At 47.0% G+C, this 22,337-nt stretch overlaps 1 pseudogene; it reads left to right on the forward strand.

The window, feature by feature from the left end:
- The first annotated feature begins 6 nt into the window (after positions 1-6).
- On the forward strand, positions 7-20,808 carry LOC115129909 (amyloid beta precursor protein binding family B member 2-like; annotated as a pseudogene).
- The last annotated feature ends 1,529 nt before the right edge of the window (positions 20,809-22,337 follow it).

A 22,337-nucleotide genomic window follows, 5' to 3' on the forward strand; every position in this document is an offset into this window, starting at 1 on the left:
CTTTAGGTACCAGCACGGGAGGAGACCAGAGAGTGATGTGATCTGATACGGGTAGCTACGGGAGGACTCGCGCTTAAAAAGCCGGAGTCACTTCTCTGTCCTATATCAGTGTCGTCGTTGATGTGTCGTCGTGGCATAGAAGCACGATTGTTAAACGCGGTGAGTGAATGAACGAAATAAAGTGTGTGTGCGGTGCGCGTTCGCCTTCCAGAGCGGTGACGTGATGGGGAGAATATTGGGTGGGAGAGACGTCAGAAGATTAACTGCGTCTGATATGTATAGCCTACTGCCTTCTAGCTTGTTTCCAGAAATCGCAACAGATTGGTGTTCACTTTGCAACATAGGACATTTCTGCTTGATTTATTGAAATAGGTGAGGCTGCAGAGCGGATAATAAGGTTAGAAAGGTCTAGGCTAATGTAACGAGAAGAGGATACAAACACTCCACCCATCTAGTGTCATCTTTTATACGTTGAAACGTTCTAGCATTTTAGTTGAGGCTTTATGTTGGCGGCATATGTCTGAAATATGTAGTATAATGTATTAATCAACTCCAGTTATTAGCCTACCACACCGTTTGAAAAATAGTTAGGCCTACACAAATTCGAGTAAAGTGTTTTCTATTTGAATATTCCTTTAACAGGAGTATCCCCAAGCCCGTTTCAGTAATATAGTCTACAATACAGATCTATTAGAGAGTATTTGAGGTGACTGTTTTAAATATTCATATCGATGCTATAACAGCATCTGTTCACCAGTGTGTGTGAAAGGCATATAACAACCCATCTCTCGTTCCTATTGCTATTGAGATGTGCTGTGTGAACTCACCTTTCAATCACCCGCGAGTGAATGCGAATTTCAGATCAGATCTCAGAGCCGCGTGTGTGCACATTTGTTGATATTCTTTGATAGTTATTTGCCCAGTTATAGATAAGTATAGGTCACAAACGTGTAGGCTACATTTTAAGATATCTTTAAAAAGTCAGTCGGGTAAAAAGCTAATGTCATAATTAAAGGGGCGGTGTTGTATTTGGAGACAGGCTTGAATATGCAAATAAGCCAATAGAGAGAGGGGTAGTTCTAATTCTCTGTATGGTAATAATAATTACTTTTATTTTTAAAGTGGTTTCTTGCATTATACAACACAATACAATGCAATTTACAGTCACCTATTTGGCCCATGATTTTACAGACCAAGTAAAAACATGAATTAATGTCAAGCCCTTCATTTAAAAAAAAAATCTATATTCAATGTGTGCAAATGTAGAAGAGTAGGGAGGTAAAGCAATAAATAGGCCATAGTGGCGAAATAATTACAATTTAGCATTAACACTGGAGTGATAGATGTGCAGATGATGATGTGCAAGTAAAGAAAAATAACAATATGGGGATGAGGTAGCTGGTTGGGCTATTTACAGATGGGCTGTGTACAGTTGCAGTGATCGGTAAGCTGCTCTGACAGCTGATGCTTGTAGTTTGTGAGGAAGATATGTCTCCAGCTTCAGGGATTTTTGCAATTCGTTCCAGTCATTGGCAGCAAAGAACTGTTCATCAGGTAAAAACGTTTTTAAAAGTCTCATGCAATGCAGGTCTGCATTGAACACCACATATATGTAACTATAGGCTATATCATAGAAATCAAAAGCTATTTCCATGTGAAAATGTTATGGGATTTGCTCCATTGGTTTTGTTGGTAGGCCTACATTATGCTACATAGCCACAATAGCATATTGGCCACTGTCTAAAACGATACAGGCACCGCCTCAGTGTTCACTGTAAACGTGCAGCAGAAGTTGCACACAACGTTCAAGTTTCCGTTCGCAAGACCTAACATTTGCTCAGTGCCACAAACAATTAGAGGGAACATTTCTCGCCTTTGTAACTAACTTCTAACCTGCTTTTGTTGTGAGTGCTGCTCTGACACCTGTCCAACCTGTCCAACCTGACACCTGACCCACCTACGGTATGTAGAAGGCTGTATCTCATGCCTGACCGTATGTTATCTACAGGAGTCTATGATTATTCTCTGACACCTGTCCCACCTACGGTATGTAGAAGGCTGTATCTCATGCCTGACCGTATGTTATCTACAGGAGTCTATGATTATTCTCTGACACCTGACCCACCTACGGTATGTAGAAGGCTGTATCTCATGACTGACCGTATGTTATCTACAGGAGTCTATGATTATTCTCTGACACCTGACCCACCTACGGTATGTAGAAGGCTGTATCTCATGCCTGACCGTATGTTATCTACAGGAGTCTATGATTATTCTCTGACACCTGACCCACCTACGGTATGTAGAAGGCTGTATCTCATGCCTGACTGTATGTTATCTACAGGAGTCTATGATTATTCTCTGACACCTGTCCCACCTGTCCAACCTGACACCTGTCCCACCTACGGTATGTAGAAGGCTGTATCTCATGCCTGACCGTATGTTATCTACAGGAGTCTATGATTAAGGCTGTATCTCATGCCTGACCGTATGTTATCTACAGGGGTCTATGATTATTCTTTCAACGTCAACTCCTTATTCCTGCAGTAACTCTGAGGGCTGGTTTCTGGAACACAGATCAAGCCCAATCCCGGACTAAAAAGCATGCTCAGTTGAGAATCTCCATTGAAATAGCTTTTTAGTCCGGGACTAAGTCGAAGATGAATCTGTGGTCAGGGAACAGTCTTCTAGACGTTTCTCTACTGTAAATGACGACACTGCTCGGTGACGTCCTGTAATATGAGTCATGGTACCATGTTTGGTAAAGTCTCATGAATGACCTAAACATAATCATATGTGTGTAGTAAGACAACAGCTGAGCATGATGAGCATGATGGTGTGAACTCAATGTCCCTGCTGAAAACTGCTGTGTCATTGTCCCGTCTCTTATGTCTATCTCTCCTGTATTTGTCTCATGCCCTTCTGCCGACTGAGGCTTGCAGAGTCAGAGGAAAAACACACTATCTCAGTCTGGATCTAACAGCGCTCTCTCCAGCCCTGAGATTTCTGCAAAGAAAGCAGGCATTTATCAACTGTATCATCAACTGCATCAACTGCATCCTCCGTTTTGGTGTTTTCCCAGGCCAGTGAAACTACTATGTGAGAGGATAGTGAGAGAAATGTAAAAAAATAAAAATAAAATAAACTGTCCTGAAATCAGTAGCAGAGAGACAAAGTGTCCTTATGAGACATGTTTTGTGTTAAGTATCTGGTACCATTTTAGTCTATCGTATGTGTAGTCTGACCTGGTTGACATTGTTTTTGTGTCATATTTGAGAGTGAGATGGAGAGTTCCAGGTGCCTGCGTGTTCTCTGACACAACAACACCACTCAGAGAAGGACGAGGGACCCTCATGAAAAAGTGCATTGTGTGGAGATATTTTGTCTTAAAATGTAGTCTCTTGTTTTTTCCAAGGGCTTGTCTTGTTTTCAAATCTGCTGTGTCCCGTGTTTTCCATCTTTCCATGAAAGAAGCTTGCATTTGTCTTTGTTTACCTGTGTGTGCGTGTGTGCGTGCTTACATGTGTGTGTGTGTGTGTGCGTGCTTACATGTGTGTGTGTGTGTGTGTGTGTGTGTGTGTGTGCGTGCAAGTGTCTGTGTGTGTGTTCATTTGTTGGAGTATGATTGAATTGAAGAGTATGATAAAAAAACAACCACTGAGCCCTAAACTCAAAGCCCCGCCTCTTCCTGATTACATCTGAATTGACAATGATACTCTGCAGTCCCTCTCTCCCTCTTTCTCTGGATGGATCCAGCTGACAGCACAAAGCTGATCACTAGGGACATAAAAGGGTCAGCTAGAGAGTAGGATCTGCTCTGCAGCTTGTCAGCATCGGCCTAGCATCGTAAATCCTTCCAACAGCCTGTCTCTAGCCTTGGCATGGTGTATCGGTTGTGGATGAATACATTGACAGCGCTAAGCCTCATGATTGCCAAGCATGTCAAGAAAATATTATAGGTTTGGCACCTTGTTTTAAACTGTGACATATTCACCAGATGTGAGAAACAAAAAGGGAGAGAGGGCGTTGCTGTATTGGGACACAGTTATAAAACACACCACAGAGTGCGTCAATAAAACCCTCCGCTATTGGTCGATGGGTTGTCAGAATGTTGAATAGTTGAGGCTTTTCATTTTGTGTGAGTGCCATGGCAACAGATCAATGCCAGAGGAGTGGCTGTGGGCCTGATGGTCTGTAGGACTTTATAGAGCCGTACGGAGTATCTTTATTCATGTGTGCTTCTCATTTAGACTGCCTTAGTCATACAGATGTAGGATATTAATTTGATCACTCTGTTGCAGGAAATTTCAACGTAAAGTGTATTTGAAGTTTAATATGTCTTCTGAAAGTTTTGAATTTGAAATGTCAGACTTGATTTTTCCCTTACAAATTTTTTTATCAACCCCTATAAAAATGTCCATTAATTATAATCCACATAATAATTCACATTTCCAGTTGCAGCAAACTGGCTCAAATTAAGATCCTACATCTGTATGCTGACTTGTCTTGTGTTTCTACCTCATACCTCCAACCCAGTCCTGTAATCCTTCTAACTCATCACATATGGAGAAGACCTGACTCAGGCCAAGTTTCCTTCAAGCACTGTGGTGGATAATGGGCGCCGCAATCAGTATCAGATGTTGAATTCCTATGAGAGCATGGAGCTGGTGTGTGTGTGTGTGTGTTTTGTTGTACTCTTAGTGAGCCCTTTCTCCTCTTTTCTCTCCCTCTCCAGTTGACCTCTTGACCCCTCGTCAGTCATGATGTCCGTCCACACCCCACCTCTCTCCCGCAGTGGCTCCTCCCCTTCCTCTGTCGGCCTGGCCAATCGCAGCGGTCCCCCTGCCGCCCCTCCCACATCCCTCAGCCTGCGCTCCTCCTACAACCAACTATTGGGTTGTGATGTTATAAAGGAGTCCCCTACTGCCATGGAAACGGGGAGTTCTGCCACTTTACCCAAGAGCCGCCATAGATACGCCATGACCAGCGTGTGTAGCGCCATGGGCCTGAGCGACACCCTCGCCCCTCCCACCCAAAACCAGCCCCCCACCGGTGGCAAGCGCCTCCCCACCAAGTCCTCTTCGTCCTCTTCTCTTTACTCCTCCTCCTCTTCCTCATTCTTCTCCACCAACCCCAAGCTGGCGAAGAATGGTGCCAACCTGCAGAGGAAGGCCGAGACCCAGCAACAGGAGCAGAGTAAGACCAACACAGAGTTCAAAGGGCAGGATGATATCATCACCCCCATATACAGCTCTGATTGGCTGGAGGGGGAGAAAGACAACTCCCATGCCCCACCCCCATTCTGTCGGAGGACCAAGAGTTTTCTGGAGTTCCATGAGAAGGAAGTGGACCCTCCTAGTGTAGAAAATAAGGAAGAAGAACGTCCCAACAAGGAAGAAGAGGAAGAGGAGGAAGAGGATGAGAAGCACTCCTGCCCTGAGAAAGATCAGGTCAGCCCGGATAAAGACAGAGAGAGACCTGAGGAGGAGAAACAGACCCCAAAACAGGAGGATTACATAGAGGAAGAGGGTGCCTCTCCAACTGCTAATCAGCCTTTGCTACAGGGGGTGCAATCTCCCCCCATCTCCCCCCAAAACAACCTCAACTGGGCCCAGGAGAACAAGATTCAGAGTTTTCCCCCTCCCCAGGGCAGAAAGGAGGCCTTAAACCAGACCCAGGATCATCCACCCAGGGTTGAGACGCCCCCCAAACCCTCCCGGAGTGCCCAGGCACCCCCGCCCAGAGTGATCAAGGTGGAGCTGCACCCCAGCAATGAGAACCCGTACCTCCACTGCCCCCCCTCTGCACCCCCTAAGCAGCCCAGAGGGGAGGAGAGCACCCCTCTCCTGCTCCAGACCCCCTGCATCCTTCAACCTGGACCCAGAGAAAGGAGCTCCTAAGCTGGGTAGTCTGAGGACAAAGGTGGAGTCTCCCTTGGAGGATGAGGACTCTAGCTGGACCACCCTGTCCCAGGAGAGCCCCTCCCCTCAGACCCCACAGGAGATAGGTGAGAGAATTATATGATATGCCTTCTGGCTGGCTGTCTGTCTGTTTGCCTGGGTGGTTGGCTGTCTATCTGTCTGTCTGTCTGTTTGTTTGTCTGAGTGACTGGCTGGTTGTCTGTCAGTCAGTCTGGTGGGAGATATACTGTCTTAATTAACACCTTATTTCCTATAGTATACTACTTCTGACCTACAACCACAGCACTCTGGTCATATAGTATTGTCTGTAGGTATGTCTCTCTCTCTCTCTCTCTCTTGTTTTCTGTTGGAATTATTTTAGAACACTCAGTCTTGGTTGGAAATGCACCAAGTCTCTCCTTGATGACGGTGACTGCAGCGAAACTGCTGAACCCTTAATGACCCCTGTGAGCCACCGTACTCTGCAGGCAGTGGAGAGGGAGAGAGATGGGGTCAAAGGGGAGAGAAAGCGAGCAGAAAGTGAAAGTGAGGAGAGGAAGAGAGAGAGATAAAGAGAGAAAACAAATAGAGGGGAGACAGAGAGGCCTGTGTCCTCTGAGAGCTACTTCAGGGGATGAGCCCAAGGGTTGCTATGACAACAGAACAGGATTTCCATCTCAGAATTGACCTAGACCACTGTCTGTGGTTCTAAGTGTCTGAGTTGTGTAAGTGTGCACTTTAGTATGTGTGTGTGTGTATTTGTGTGGGGTATCTAAGTCAGTCTCTCTGCATGCATATACACATATATCTGTGTATGCAGATGAGTGTGTGTTTATGTGTATGTGATCTGTGTGTAGTTAATGTGTGTTGTTGTTTGGTACATCAGATGTGTGGGGTGAGGGGGACCTTCCCCCAGGCTGGCGTGAGGTCACAGACCAATCAGAGGTCTATTTCTGGCATGTCCCCACTGGCACCACCCAGTACGACCGCCCTGTCGCCACGACACACCTTGACCCACACCCTGGCTCACAGCAGGGTGACACAGTCACACTGAGACCGCCCAGCGAGGTGAGGCCTGACACACACACACAATGTATACATACACACTCTCAAAGGCTGTGTTTAGACAGGCAGTCCAACTCTGGTCTTTTTTTTTCATGAATTGGTCTTTTGACCAATCAAATCAGCTCTGAAAAAGATCTGATGTGAGAAAATTGAATGTGATTGGTCAAAAGACCAATTAGTGGAAAAAATATCAGAATTGGGCGGCCAAACACACACACACACACACACACACACACACACACACACACACACACACACACACACACACACACACACACACACACACACACACACACACACTATGTACACTGAATCTTGTCACTAGAGTTCCTCTGAAAATGTAAAATGGCTCACTCTCTCTCCTCTCTCTCTCTCACTCTCACTCTCTCTCTCTTCCTTCCACTTTCTACCTCTTTCTGCAGCGACCTAGCAGTTTGGTATCAGACAGTTCATTGGAGCCTGTGCCCTCTCCCTCCGGCTCTTCTCCCTCCTCCTCCTCCTCTCCCTCTGATCTCCCTCTGCCTGACAGAGGCTTTGACAACACCAGCTACACTTGCAGTGTAAGACTACACACTGCTAACGGCACCATGTACACAGGCTCAGAAACAACTGAAATCACATGTGTGTGCCTTCAAAATTCAATATATCAAATATCAAATATGAATAAGATATTACTGTATCTCTCTCTTTCTCTCTATCCCCTCTCTCTTTCTATCCCCTCTCTCTCTTTCTCTATTTCTATCCTCTCTCTCTCTCTCTCTCTCTAGGAGCTGAAGGACTACCCCGTGTATCCTGACCCCAGCCTGAAAGCTTTTGAAGGAGCTACTCTTCGTTACGCCTCACTGAGACTGCAGTAAGACGCACACACACACGCACACACACACTCGCACGCACACGCACCCACCCACACCATAAAACACACAGACAGTCGATTAAGGCAGCCTCTCACCACCTAGGGGTTGGGTTAAATGCGGAAGACACATTTCGGTTGAATGCATTCAGTTGTGCAACTAACTAGGTAGACCCCCTTTCCCAGTATTCGACAACATTGCTTGCCAGACATTCAGCATAGACTTGATTTCTGTTTAGCACATTCGTCACATTTCTCCTGACCATTTGTCATTATTATTCAATCATACACACACACTTGAATGTCTTTGCTCATGGTTATCTCTCCGTCTGTAGCCCTGCCCAGTTAGAGACAGTGGACCTCAACAGTGCCTACATCGACCCAGAGGGACAGGTGAGACCTCCGTAATCACTGATTTTACAAGGTTGGATAAAGGAAAACAATGGAATGCTAACCAGGCTGTCACCTATCCAGAGGAAAGGGAGGAGGGATGGAATGACGTAATGTGCTGCCCATTGAGTTTATCTCTCTCTCTGTAGCAGTACCACCTAGTGGTAGTTTAGTAAACTACTGCCCTGTGCCATGGCTCTGTTACTAAATGGCACGTTTAAGTTCCCCTTTTATTTATTTCACCTTTATTTAACCAGGTAGGCTAGTTGAGAACAAGTTCTCATTTACAACTGCGACCTGGCCAAGATAAAGCAAAGCAGTGCGACACAAACAACAACACAGAGTTACACATGGAATAAACAAAACATACACAATAGGAAAAAGTCTATATACAGTGTGTGCAAATGAGGTAAGATCAGGGGAGTAAGGCAATAAATAGGTCATAGTGGCAAAATAATTACAATTTAGCAATTAAACACTGGAGATATAGAGACTGGAGTGATAGATGTGCAGAAGATGAATGTGCAAGTAGAGATACTGGGGTGCAAAGGAGCAACAACAAAAAATAACAGTATGGGGATGAGGTAGTTGGATGGGCTATTTACAGATGGGCTATGTACAGGTGCAGTGATCTGTGAGCTGCTCTGACAGCTGGTGCTTAAAGTTAGTGAGGGAGATATGAGTCTCCAGCTTCAGTGATTTTTGCAATTCGTTCTAGTCATTGGCATTAGAGAACTGGAAGGAAAGGCGGCCAAAGGAAGAGTTGGCTTTGGGGATGACCAGTGAATTATACCTGCTGGAGCGCGTGCTACGGGTGGGTGCTGCTATGGTGACCAGTGAGCTGAGGCGGGGCTTTACCTATCAAGGACTTATAGATGACCTGGAGCCAGTGGGTTTGGCGACGAATATGAAGCGAGGGCCAGCCAACCAGAGCATATAGGTCGCAGTGGTGGGTAGTATATGAGGCTTTGGTGACAAAACGGATGGCACTGTGATAGACTGTATCCAATTTGCCGAGTAGAGTGTTGGAGGCTATTTTGTAAATGACATCGCCAAAGTCTAGGATCGGTAGGATGGTCAGTTTTACGAGGGTATGTTTGGCAGCATGAGTGAAGGATGCTTTGCTGCAAAATAGGATGCTGATTCTAGATTTAATTTTGGATTAGAGATGCTTAATGTGAATCTGGAAGGAGAGTTTACAGTCTAACTAGACACCTAAGTATTTGTAGCTGTCCACCTGTTCTAAGTCCGTCCAGAGTAGTGATGCTGGACGGGCGGGCAGGTGCTGGTAGCGATCGGTTGAAGAGCATGCATTTAGTTTTACTTGCATTTAAGAGCAGTTGGAAGCCACGTAAGTCGCTCTGGATAAGAGCGTCTGCTAAATGACTTAAATGTAAATGTAAATGTAAGGAGAGTTGTATGACATTGAAGCTCGTCTGGAGGTTAGTTAACACAGTGTTCCCCCTGCTGGATAGATGGTGTATGCACATGCTCCCCAGCAGAGGTGGTGGGGGGTGATGTCATGGCAAGGTTATTATAGTAAACTGAAACTAAAACTAAAACGAATTTTGAAAAATCTATTTAAGAAACTGAAATAAAATCATTAACAAAAATGAAAACTATACTGACACTATTATCTTTGACTCCGAAACTAGCTGAAATAAAATAAAAACCATCATAAATTATGTTAATGTTTTGGAGGGCAAAAGCAGGTAAATGCTGCCCAGAGATGGCGATGTTTCAAATAGTTCTAGCTTGTGCATCACTATCTCTAACTACCTAGTCTGTAGACACATAGGTTGCCTCCTACAATGTACCAATGTTTCAGCATACACATCTGTACAAGTACCTGCATCAGTTGGGACAGAGAGGAGGAGTTGGTCACTGCCTTATCTGGTGAAAGCATTGCCTTATCCTCTTGTTTCCCTAGCACAGGGATGGGGTTTAAAAAATGTTACAAATTTAAAAAGCACAGGGATGGGCAACTGGCGCCCCGCCCCTTCTGTAGGCCTGCCCCGCCCCTTCTGTAGGCCCGCCCCGCCCCTTCTGTAGGCCCGTCCCACCCCTTCTGTAGGCCCGCCCCGCCCCTTCTGTAGGCCCGCCCCGAACCCTTCTGTAGACCCGCCCCGAACCCTTCTGTAGGCCCGCCCCGAACCCTTCTGTAGGCCCGCCCGAACCCTTCTGTAGGCCCGCCCCGCCCCTTCTGTAGGCCCGCCCCGAACCCTTCTGTAGGCCCGCCCCGCCCCTTCTGTAGGCCCGCCCGAACCCTTCTGTAGGCCCGTCCCGCCCCTTCTGTAGGCCCGCCCGAACCCTTCTGTAGGCCCGTCCCGCCCCTTCTGTAGGCTCGCCCCGAACCCTTCTGTAGGCCCGCCCCACCCCTTCTGTAGGCCCGCCCCGAACCCTTCTGTAGGCCCGTCCCGCCCCTTCTGTAGGCCCGTCCCGCCCCTTCTGTAGGCCCGCCCCGAACCCTTCTGTAGGCCCGTCCCGCCCCTTCTGTAGGCCCGCCCCGAACCCTTCTGTAGGCCCGCCCCGAACCCTTCTGTAGGACAACGGATACTTTTTTGGTGGAACTCAGTCGGGGTCTCAAATTACTGTTGGGAGTTAGAATAGTAATTTGGTTTTGAATCAGCAGTTTTTGTCTTATGTCAGTCACTGACGGTAACCCAGTTAGTCAATGTCAGCTAACATGTTCTAGATTTTTTAGGTGGGCTCTGACTGCATGTGTGGGTATGGATGTGGGTACGAAGCAGATCTACGAGCCACTACTGCCCCTCATGATGAGTTCACATTTTTTCTGGCCCCCATCAAAATGGTCCATTCCCGCCCTAGCGTAAACATCCCCACGGGACACAAGGTTGTAGCTTGCTCGCTAGCAAGATGGAGAATGCGGAGGTTCTTTTTATGAGTGCATTTTGCTAGATTGTACATCTACCTTCACTAAAACCACAGCGAAGGTTTTGCCTGAGATCTTTGGTTTGGAATGGTAATGTATGTCTCCCTACAGGCCACTGAAAGAGTTTGATTTTCAGGCTTTGCCCGCCTACCCGCGATTTGTTGGGAGAGTTGTCTGTCTGAAGAGGACCCTTCCCTTTCTATATATGTTTTATGTCCAAGACAATCTGACATCCTCCACAGATCTAGTGCTGTTTCTGGGATTCCATAGTCATCACTAACTATCACTAGCTAACAGGAAATATAACCTACAACACACATGGGTACTGGCCTCCCATATATAGGCTACTTCCTGTCCCTAGTACTAAAACTGAAACTAAAACTGAAATTAAAGGATATAAAAACGAAATAGAAAGGTTTCTATCAAACTAGAAAAGGATAAAAACTAGTAAATCAAGTGGGAAAAATAAGTGAAACTACACTGAATTTCAAGAAAAATCGAAAAATGCTTAGAAAAAACTGAATATAAAACAAAACTATAAATAGTGTCATAGTTTGTTGTTGTTGTTGTTGATGTTGACACAGTCTCTGAGTGAGAATGACCAGAAGGTAAAGAGAGGGAGAAGAAAAAAAGGAGGAGAGGAAAGGTTTAGAGAGAAAACAGTAAGGCCTAATGTACCTGGAACCATTCAGATGTAGAATTGCTGTTGAACGTTTCACACGTTAACGGATAATGTGTTCGTGTGTTTCTGTCCATATCCCTGTGTGTGCATGAGTGTGTGTGTGTCTGTCCATATCCCTGTGTGTGCATGAGTGTGTGTGTGTCTCTCCATATCCCTGTGTGTGCATGAGTGTGTGTGTGTCTGTCCATATCCCTGTGTGTGCATGAGTGTGTGTGTGTCTGTCCATATCCCTGTGTGTGCATGAGTGCGTGTGTGTCTGTCCATATCCCTGTGTGTGCATGAGTGCGTGTGTGTCTGTCCATATCCCTGTGTGTGCATGAGTGCGTGTGTGTCTGTCCATATCCCTGTGTGTGCATGAGTGCGTGTGTTTCTGTCCATATCCCTGTGTGTGCATGAGTGCGTGTGTTTCTGTCCATATCCCTGTGTGTGCATGAGTGCGTGTGTGTCTGTCCATATCCCTGTGTGTGCATGAGTGTGTGTGTGTCTGTCCATATCCCTGTGTGTGCATGAGTGTGTGTGTGTCTGTCCATATCCCTGTGTGTGCATGAGTGTGTGTGTGTCTGTCCATATCCCTGTGTGTGCATGAGTGCGTGTGTGTCTGTCCATATCCCTGTGTGTGCATGAGTGCGTGTGTGTCTGTCCATATCCCTGTGTGTGCATGAGTGTGTGTGTGTCTGTCCATATCCCTGTGTGTGCATGAGTGCGTGTGTGTCTGTCCATATCCCTGTGTGTGCATGAGTGTGTGTGTGTCTGTCCATATCCCTGTGTGTGCATGAGTGTGTGTGTGTCTGTCCATATCCCTGTGTGTGCATGAGTGTGTGTGTGTCTGTCCATATCCCTGTGTGTGCATGAGTGTGTGTGTGTCTGTCCATATCCCTGTGTGTGCATGAGTGTGTGTGTGTCTGTCCATATCCCTGTGTGTGCATGAGTGCGTGTGTGTCTGTCCATATCCCTGTGTGTGCATGAGTGCGTGTGTGTCTGTCCATATCCCTGTGTGTGCATGAGTGCGTGTGTGTCTGTCCATATCCCTGTGTGTGCATGAGTGCGTGTGTGTCTGTCCATATCCCTGTGTGTGCATGAGTGCGTGTGTGTCTGTCCATATCCCTGTGTGTGCATGAGTGCGTGTGTGTCTGTCCATATCCCTGTGTGTGCATGAGTGCGTGTGTGTCTGTCCATATCCCTGTGTGTGCGTGCATGAGTGTGTCTGTCCATATCCCTGTGTGTGCATGAGTGCGTGTGTGTCTGTCCATATCCCTGTGTGTGCATGAGTGCGTGTGTGTCTGTCCATATCCCTGTGTGTGCGTGCATGAGTGTGTCTGTCCATATCCCTGTGTGTGCATGAGTGCGTGTGTGTCTGTCCATATCCCTGTGTGTGCATGAGTGCGTGTGTGTCTGTCCATATCCCTGTGTGTGCATGAGTGCGTGTGTGCATGCTTGCTTGCTTTCATTTCTGTGTGTTCGCACACATCTGTGTGTGTGTCAGTCTTTGTGCATTTGTCCATGTGTGTGTGAGAACAAAAGCCTGGGGTCTGTCCTTAAAGAGAAGAAGAATACATAGTGGTGCTCTGTAGATGGAGGGCTGGCTCTGGGCTCTCTCTCTGTCGCTCTCTCTATCTATCTCTCTGTCTCTCTCTCTCTCTCTCTCTCTCTCTATCCCTCTGTCTCTCTCTCCCTCTGTCTCTCTCTCTATCTCTCTGCATCTCTCTCCCTCTGTCTCTCTCTCTCTCTATCTCTCTGCATCTCTCTCCCACTGTCTCTCTCTCACTCGCTCTCACTCTCCCCCTCTCTCTGTATCTCTCTCTCTCTCTCTCTCTCCCTCTGTCTCTCTCTCTTTCTCTCTCTATCTCTCTGTCTCTCTCTCCCTCTGTCTATGTCTCTCTCTCTATCTCTCTCTCCTTCTCTCTCTCTCTGTATCTCTCTCTCTCTGTCTCTCTCTCCCTCTGTCTCTCTCTCTCTTTCTCTCTCTATCTCTCTGTCTCTCTCTCCCTCTGTCTCTCTGTCTCTCTCTCTCTCTCTCTTTCTGTCAAAGCCCTGGGATGCACTGAACCACAGCCTTTATATTTTATAGACTGTCAAAATACATCATAGTCTCTCTCACACTATACTCTGTTGGCTCTCTGCTACTTTGACACTGCAAATCCCCTGGGCCTTTGTGTGAGTGTGTGGGAGTGTGTGTATGTGTGTGCGTATGAGTGTCTGTGTATTTGTATGTTTTTTGTATTAGTGTTTAATAATCTGCACGTGTGTGTGTGAGGGGGGGGGGGGGGGTACTGGGTACTGGGTACTGGGCCAGGGTGAAAGTAGAATTAATTTCTTCCCTGTACGGGACCTCCTATATGTGCACATGCACAGAAAAATGTATGGTTCGAATCATAGAATTTCACATCAAATCAAATTGTATTTGTCAAATGACCTTACAGTGAAATGCTTACTTACAAGCACTTAACCAACAATGCAGTTTTAAGAAAATACCCCCCAAAAAAAAAGTAAGAGATAAGAAAAACAAATAATTAAAGAGCAGCAGTAAATTACAATAACGAGGCTATAGAGTCAATGTGGAGGCTATATACAGGGTATTACGGTACAGAGTCGATGTGGAGGCTATATACAGGGGGTACCGGTGCAGAGTCAATGCGGAGGCTATATACAGGGTATTACAGTACAGAGTCAATGTGGAGGGTATATACAGGGGGGTACCGGTACAGAGTCAATGTGGAGGCTATAAACAGGGTATTACGGTACAGAGTCAATGTGGAGGCTATACACAGGGGGTACCAGTACAGAGTCAATGTGGAGGCTATATACAGGGGGTACCGGTACAGAGTCAATGTGGAGGCTATATACAGGGGGTACTGGTACAGAGTCAATGTGGAGGCTATATACAGGGGGTACCGGTACAGAGTCAATGTGGAGGCTATATACAGGGGGTACCGGTACAGAGTCAATGTGGAGGCTATATACAGGGGGTACCGGTACAGAGTCAATGTGGAGGCTATATACAGAGGTACCGGTACAGAGTCCATGTGGAGGCTATATACAGGGGGTACCGGTACAGAGTCAATGAGGAGGCTATATACAGGGGGTACCGGTACAGAGTCAATGTGGAGGCTATATACAGGGGGTACCGGTACAGAGTCAATGTGGATGCTATATACAGGGGGTACCGGTACAGAGTCAATGTGGAGGCTATATACAGGGGGTACCGGTACAGAGTCAATGTGGAGGCTATATACAAGGGGTACCGATACAGAGTCAATGTGGAGGCTATATACAGGGGTACCGGTACAGAGTCAATGTGGAGGCTATATACAGGGGGTACCGGTACAGAGTCAATGTGGAGGCTATATACAGGGGGTACCGGTACAGAGTCAATGTGGAGGCTATATACAGGGGGTACCGGTACAGAGTCAATGTGGAGGCTATATACAGGGGGTACCGGTACAGAGTCCATGTGGAGGCTATATACAGGGGGTACCGGTACAGAGTCAATGTGGAGGCTATATACAGGGGTACCGGTACAGAGTCAATGTGGAGGCTATATACAGGGGGTACCGGTACAGAGTCCATGTGGAGGCTATATACAGGGGGTACCGGTACAGAGTCAATGTGGAGGCTGTATACAGGGGGTACCGGTACAGAGTCCATGTGGAGGCTATATACAGGGGGTACCGGTACAGAGTCAATGTGGAGGCTATATACAGGGGGTACCGGTACAGAGTCAATGTGGAGGCTATATACAGGGGGTACCGGTACAGAGTCCATGTGGAGGCTATATACAGGGGGTACCGGTACAGAGTCAATGTGGAGGCTATATACAGGGGGTACCGGTACAGAGTCAATGTGGAGGCTATATACAGGGGATACCGGTACAGAGTCAATGTGGAGGCTATATACAGGGGGTACCGGTACAGAGTCGATGTGCGGGGGCACCGGTTAGTTGAGGTAATTGAGGTAATATGTATATGTAGGTAGAGTTATTAAAGTGACTATGCATAGATAATAACAGAGAGCAGCAGTAGCGTACAAGGGGGGGTGCAAATAGTCTGGGTTGCCATTTGATTAGCTGTTCAGGAGTCTTATGGCTTGGGGGTAGAAGCAGTTTAGAAGCCTCTTGGACCCAGACTTGGCGCTCCGGTACCGCTTGCCGGGTGGTAGGAGAGAGAACAGTCTATGACTAAGGTGGCCGAAGTCTTGGACAATTTAGAATCTCTATTAATTCAATAGGATCTCTGTGGGCCTAGTCCTAAACATTTGTCATTTAACTTTCAACACAACCAGCCATGATGTTTTTATCTGATTGTCAAACAATCACATCAAATGGCTCCTTCACTAGGCTACCCGCACATGTTCATCCACTCACAACATATTTCCAGCCTTGAAACAGTGATGAATGGAAAGGGACATCTGTCACACAAAAAAAAGTGAGTGTGGCGATTGGCATTTGGCCAGAATGTATGCATCCACTGTTGTCCACTGCGTCTTGGTGTCGGCCACTGTTGTCCACTGCGTTTCGGTGTCGGCCACTGTTGTCCACTGCGTTTCGGTGTCGGCCACTGTTGTCCACTGCGTTTCGGTGTCGGCCACTGCTGTCCACTGCGTTTCGGTGTCGGCCACTGCGTTTCGGTGTCGGCCACTGCTGTCCGTGTGAGTCTTGGTGTCGACCACTGCTGTCTGTGTGAGTCTTGATGTCGGCCACTGCTGTCCGTGTGAGTCTCGATGTCAGCCACTGCTGTCTGTGTGAGTCTCGGTGTCGACCACTGCTGTCCGTGTGAGTCTTGGTGTCGGCCACTGCTGTCAGTGTGAGTCTCGATGTCGGCCACTGCTGTCCGTGTGAGTCTCGATGTCAGCCACTGCTGTCTGTGTGAGTCTCGGTGTCTGCCACTGCTGTCCGTGTGAGTCTCGGTGTCAGCCACTGCTGTCTGTGTGAGTCTCGGTGTCGGCCACTGCTGTCTGTGTGAGTCTTGATGTCAGCCACTGCTGTCCGTGTGAGTCTCGATGTCAGCCACTGCTGTCCGTGTGAGTCTCGATGTCAGCCACTGCTGTCCGTGTGAGTCTCGATGTCAGCCACTGCTGTCCGTGTGAGTCTCGATGTCGGCCACTGCTGTCTGTGTGAGTCTCGGTGTCGGCCACTGCTGTCCACTGCGTTTCGGTGTCGGCCACTGCTGTCCGTGTGAGTCTTGGTGTCGACCACTGCTGTCTGTGTGAGTCTCGGTGTCGACCACTGCTGTCCGTGTGAGTCTCGGTGTCGACCACTGCTGTCCGTGTGAGTCTCGGTGTCGACCACTGCTGTCTGTGTGAGTCTCGATGTCGGCCACTGCTGTCCGTGTGAGTCTCGGTGTCGGCCACTGCTGTCAGTGTGAGTCTCGATGTCGGCCACTGCTGTCCGTGTGAGTCTCGATGTCGGCCACTGCTGTCTGTGTGAGTCTCGATGTCAGCCACTGCTGTCCGTGTGAGTCTCGATGTCGGCCACTGCTGTCCGTGTGAGTCTCGATGTCAGCCACTGCTGTCTGTGTGAGTCTCGGTGTCGGCCACTGCTGTCCGTGTGAGTCTCGGTGTCAGCCACTGCTGTCTGTGTGAGTCTTGGTGTCGACCACTGCTGTCTGTGTGAGTCTCGGTGTCGGCCACTGCTGTCTGTGTGAGTCTTGGTTTTGACCACTGCTGTCTGTGTGAGTCTTGATGTCAGCCACTGCTGTCCGTGTGAGTCTCGATGTCAGCCACTGCTGTCCGTGTGAGTCTCGGTGTCGGCTTGACATAATGTAGATGTTTTCATCTAGCCACATGGCAGTTCAGAGCGTAGGCTACACCACAAGTTTTCAAGTCCATTCGCTCATTTTTCATGCCTCTGAGATGCGGTAATGATAAAAAACGTGGTTTGTTTTAATTATTGTGATAGGCTCATGTTTTACCGGTACTGCATACCCCCACTATACCACCTTACTTTCACCCCTTGAGCGCACACCCATGCTATCTGCTGAAGTATAGCCTACCACTGTTAAAAAGTATTCCCATTACACACTTTACCAGAGATCTACAGATACACTTAACGGACCACGACTCCATTTTGCTGATCCCTGCCTACAGGCAGAAACTAAAACAAGAGGCTCCCACGCTGAGGTCTGTCCAACGCTGGTCAGACCAAGCTGACTCCACACTCCAAGACTGCTTCCATCACGTGGACTGGGACATGTTTCGTATTGCGTCAGATGGAAATATTGACGAATACGCTGATTCGGTGTGCGAGTTCATTAGAACGTGCGTCGAAGATGTCGTTCCCATAGCAACGATAAAAACATTCCCAAACCAGAAACCGTGGATTGATGGCAGCATTCGCGTGAAACTGAAAGCGCGAACCACTGCTTTTAATCAGGGCAAGGTGTCTGGTAATATGTCCGAATATAAACAATGCAGCTATTCCCTCCGCAAGGCTATTAAACAAGCTAAGCGTCAGTACAGAGACAAAGTGGAATCTCAATTCAATGGCTCAGACACAAGAGGCATGTGGCAGGGTCTACAGTCAATCACGGACTACAAGAAGAAACCCAGCCCAGTCACGGACCAGGATGTCTTGCTCCCAGGCAGACTAAATAACTTTTTTGCCCGCTTTGAGGACAATACAGTGCCACTGACACGGCCTACAACGAAAACATGCGGTCTCTCCTTCACTGCAGCCGAGGTGAGTAAGACATTTAAACGTGTTAACCCTCGCAAGGCTGCAGGCCCAGACGGCATCCCCAGCCGCGCCCTCAGAGCATGCGCAGACCAGTTGGCCGGTGTGTTTACGGACATATTCAATCAATCCCTATACCAGTCTGCTGTTCCCACATGCTTCAAGAGGGCCACCATTGTTCCTGTTCCCAAGAAAGCTAAGGTAACTGAGCTAAACGACTACCGCCCCGTAGCACTCACTTCCGTCATCATGAAGTGCTTTGAGAGACTAGTCAAGGACCATATCACCTCCACCCTACAAGACACCCTAGACCCACTCCAATTTGCTTACCGCCCAAATAGGTCCACAGACGATGCAATCTCAACCACACTGCACACTGCCCTAACCCACCTGGACAAGAGGAATACCTATGTGAGAATGCTGTTCATCGACTACAGCTCGGCATTCAATACCATAGTACCCTCCAAGCTCGTCATCAAGCTCGAGACCCTGGGTCTCGACCCCGCCCTGTGCAACTGGGTACTGGACTTCCTGACGGGCCGCCCCCAGGTGGTGAGGGTAGGCAACAACATCTCCTCCCCGCTGATCCTCAACACGGGGGCCCCACAAGGGTGCGTTCTGAGCCCTCTCCTGTACTCCCTGTTCACCCACGACTGCGTGGCCATGCACGCCTCCAACTCAATCATCAAGTTTGCGGACGACACAACAGTGGTAGGCTTGATTACCAACAACGACGAGACGGCCTACAGGGAGGAGGTGAGGGCCCTCGGAGTGTGGTGTCAGGAAAATAACCTCACACTCAACGTCAACAAAACTAAGGAGATGATTGTGGACTTCAGGAAACAGCAGAGGGAACACCCCCCTATCCACATCGATGGATCAGTAGTGGAGAGGGTAGCAAGTTTTAAGTTCCTCGGCATACACATCACAGACAAACTGAATTGGTCCACTCACACTGACAGCGTCGTGAAGAAGGCGCAGCAGCGGGTAGTGAGGTCTGCACAACGCATCACCGGGGGCAAACTACCTGCCCTCCAGGACACCTACACCACCCGATGTTACAGGAAGGCCATAAAGATCATCAAGGACATCAACCACCCGAACCACTGCCTGTTCACCCCGCTATCATCCAGAAGGCGAGGTCAGTACAGGTGCATCAAAGCTGAGACCGAGAGACTGAAAAACAGCTTCTATCTCAAGGCCATCAGACTGTTAAACAGCCACCACTAACATTGAGTGGCTGCTGCCAACACACTGTCATTGACACTGACCCAACTCCAGCCACTTTAATAATGGGAATTGATGGGAAATGATGTAAATATATCACTAGCCACTTTAAACAATGCTACCTTATATAATGTTACTTACCCTACATTATTCATCTCATATGCATATGTATATACTGTACTCTAGATCATCGACTGCATTCTTATGTCACTAGCCACTTTAACTATGCCACTTTGTTTACTTTGTCTACATACTCATCTCATATGTATATACTGTACTCGATACCATCTACTGTATGCTGCTCTGTACCATCACTCATTCATATATCCTTATGTACATATTCCTTATCCCCTTACACTGTGTATAAGACAGTAGTTTTGGAATTGTTAGTTAGATTACTTGTTGGTTATCACTGCATTGTCGGAACTAGAAGCACAAGCATTTCGCTACACTCGCATTAACATCTGCTAACCATGTGTATGTGACAAATAAAATTTGATTTGATTTGATTTTGATTTATTATTACCCCTACTAATGAGTGCAAGTGTGTTTATTAATCAGTGTGTGTGTGTGTTGGGGGGCTGCTGGGTAAGAGTCTGTATATATTATTTTAAATGAATATGAATCCATATATGTGTGTTGTAGTCATTCCCGGTACGTTCTCTGGGCTGGGTGGAGATGGCAGAGAGAGATCTGACAGAGGGAAGGAGCAGTGTGGCAGTCCATCACTGTATCAGACAACTGTCCTACTGTAGGAGGGACATACAAGACTCCGCTGGGGTCTGGGGAGAGGTGAGGACACTGTGTGTGTGTGCGTGTGTGTGTGTGTGTGTGTGTGTGTGTGTGTGTGTGTGTGTGTGTGTGTGTGTGTGTGTGTGTGTGTGTGTGTGTGTGTGTGTGTGTGTGTGTGTGTGTGTGTGTGTGTGTGTGTGTGTGTTTGCGCGTGTGCCTGTGTGCGCGCATTGACTGATATATTGACATATTGATCGTCCCATCAGGGTAAGGACATGCTGCTGGTGCTGCAGGACCGTGATCTGACCCTGGTTGACCCTGACGACCACAGCCTGCTCCACTCTCAGCCAATCAGCAGTATACGTGTGTGGGGCGTTGGCCGAGACCACGACAGGTGAGGAGGACGGGAAGGGGGAGGTCATGTCATACTCCGGTATTACAGCCGTATTACACCTAGTAGAACAGCTAGCGAATATCCTTTATTACAGGCACATTACACCTAGTAGCACACCTAGTGAATATCCTTTATTACAGCCGTATTACACCTAGGGAATATCCTTTATTACAGCCGTATTACACCTAGTGAATATCCTTTATTACAGCCGTATTACACCTAGTAGCACACTTAGTGAATATCCTGCATTAAAGCCATATTACAGCTAGTAGCACACTTAGTGAATATGCTTTATTACAGCCATATTACACCTAGTAGCACACCTAGTGAATATCCTGCATTACAGCTATATTACACCGAGTAGCACACTTAGTGAATATCCTTTATTACAGCCTTATTACACCTCGTGAATATCCTTTATTACACCTAGTGAATATCCTTTATTACAGCCGTATTACACCTAGTAGCACACTTAGTGAATATCCTGCATTACAGCCATATTACACCTAGTAGCACACTTAGTGAATATCCTTTATTACAGCCGTATTACACCTAGTAGCACGCTTAGTGAATATCCTTTATTACAGCCGTATTACACCTAGTAGCACACTTAGTGAATATCCTTTATTACAGCCGTATTACACCTAGTGGATATCGTTTATTACAGCCGTATTACACCTAGTAGCACGCTTAGTGAATATCCTTTATTACAGCCGTATTACACCTAGTGAATACCGATTATTACAGCCATATTACACCTAGTAGCACACCTAGTAGCACACTTAGTGAATATCCTGCATTACAGACATATTACACCTAGTAGCACACTTAGTGAATATACTTTATTACAGCCATATTACACCTAGTAGCACACTTAGTGATCCTGCATTACAGACATATTACACCTAGTAGCACACTTAGTGAATATCCTGCATTACAGACATATTACACCTAATAGCACACTTAGTGAATATGCTTTATTACAGCCGTATTACACCTAGTGAATATCCTTTATTACAGCCGTATTACACCTAGTAGCACACTTAGTGAATATCCTTTATTACAGCCATATTACACCTAGTAGCACACTTAGTGAATATGCTTTACTACAGCCATATTACACCTAGTAGCACACTTAGTGAATCTGCTTTATTACAGCCGTATTATATCTAGTAGCACACCTAGTAGCACACTTAGTGAATATCCTGCATTACAGACATATTACACCTAGTAGCACACTTAGTGAATATGCTTAATTACAGCCGTTTTACACCTAGTACCACACTTTGTGAATATGCATTATTACCGCCGTATTCCACTTACTGGGACACCTAGTGAATATCCTTTATTACAGCCATATTACACCTAGTACCACACATTGTGAATATCCTGCATTACAGCCATATTATACCTAGTGAATATCCTGCATTACAGGCATATTACACCTAGTAGCACACCTAGTGAATATCCTTTATTACAGCCATATTACACCTAGTAGCACACTTAGTGAATATCCTTTATTACAGCGGTATTACAC

Source organism: Oncorhynchus nerka, linkage group LG5 (genome assembly GCF_034236695.1).
Source record: "Oncorhynchus nerka isolate Pitt River linkage group LG5, Oner_Uvic_2.0, whole genome shotgun sequence".
NCBI lineage: Eukaryota > Metazoa > Chordata > Actinopteri > Salmoniformes > Salmonidae > Oncorhynchus > Oncorhynchus nerka.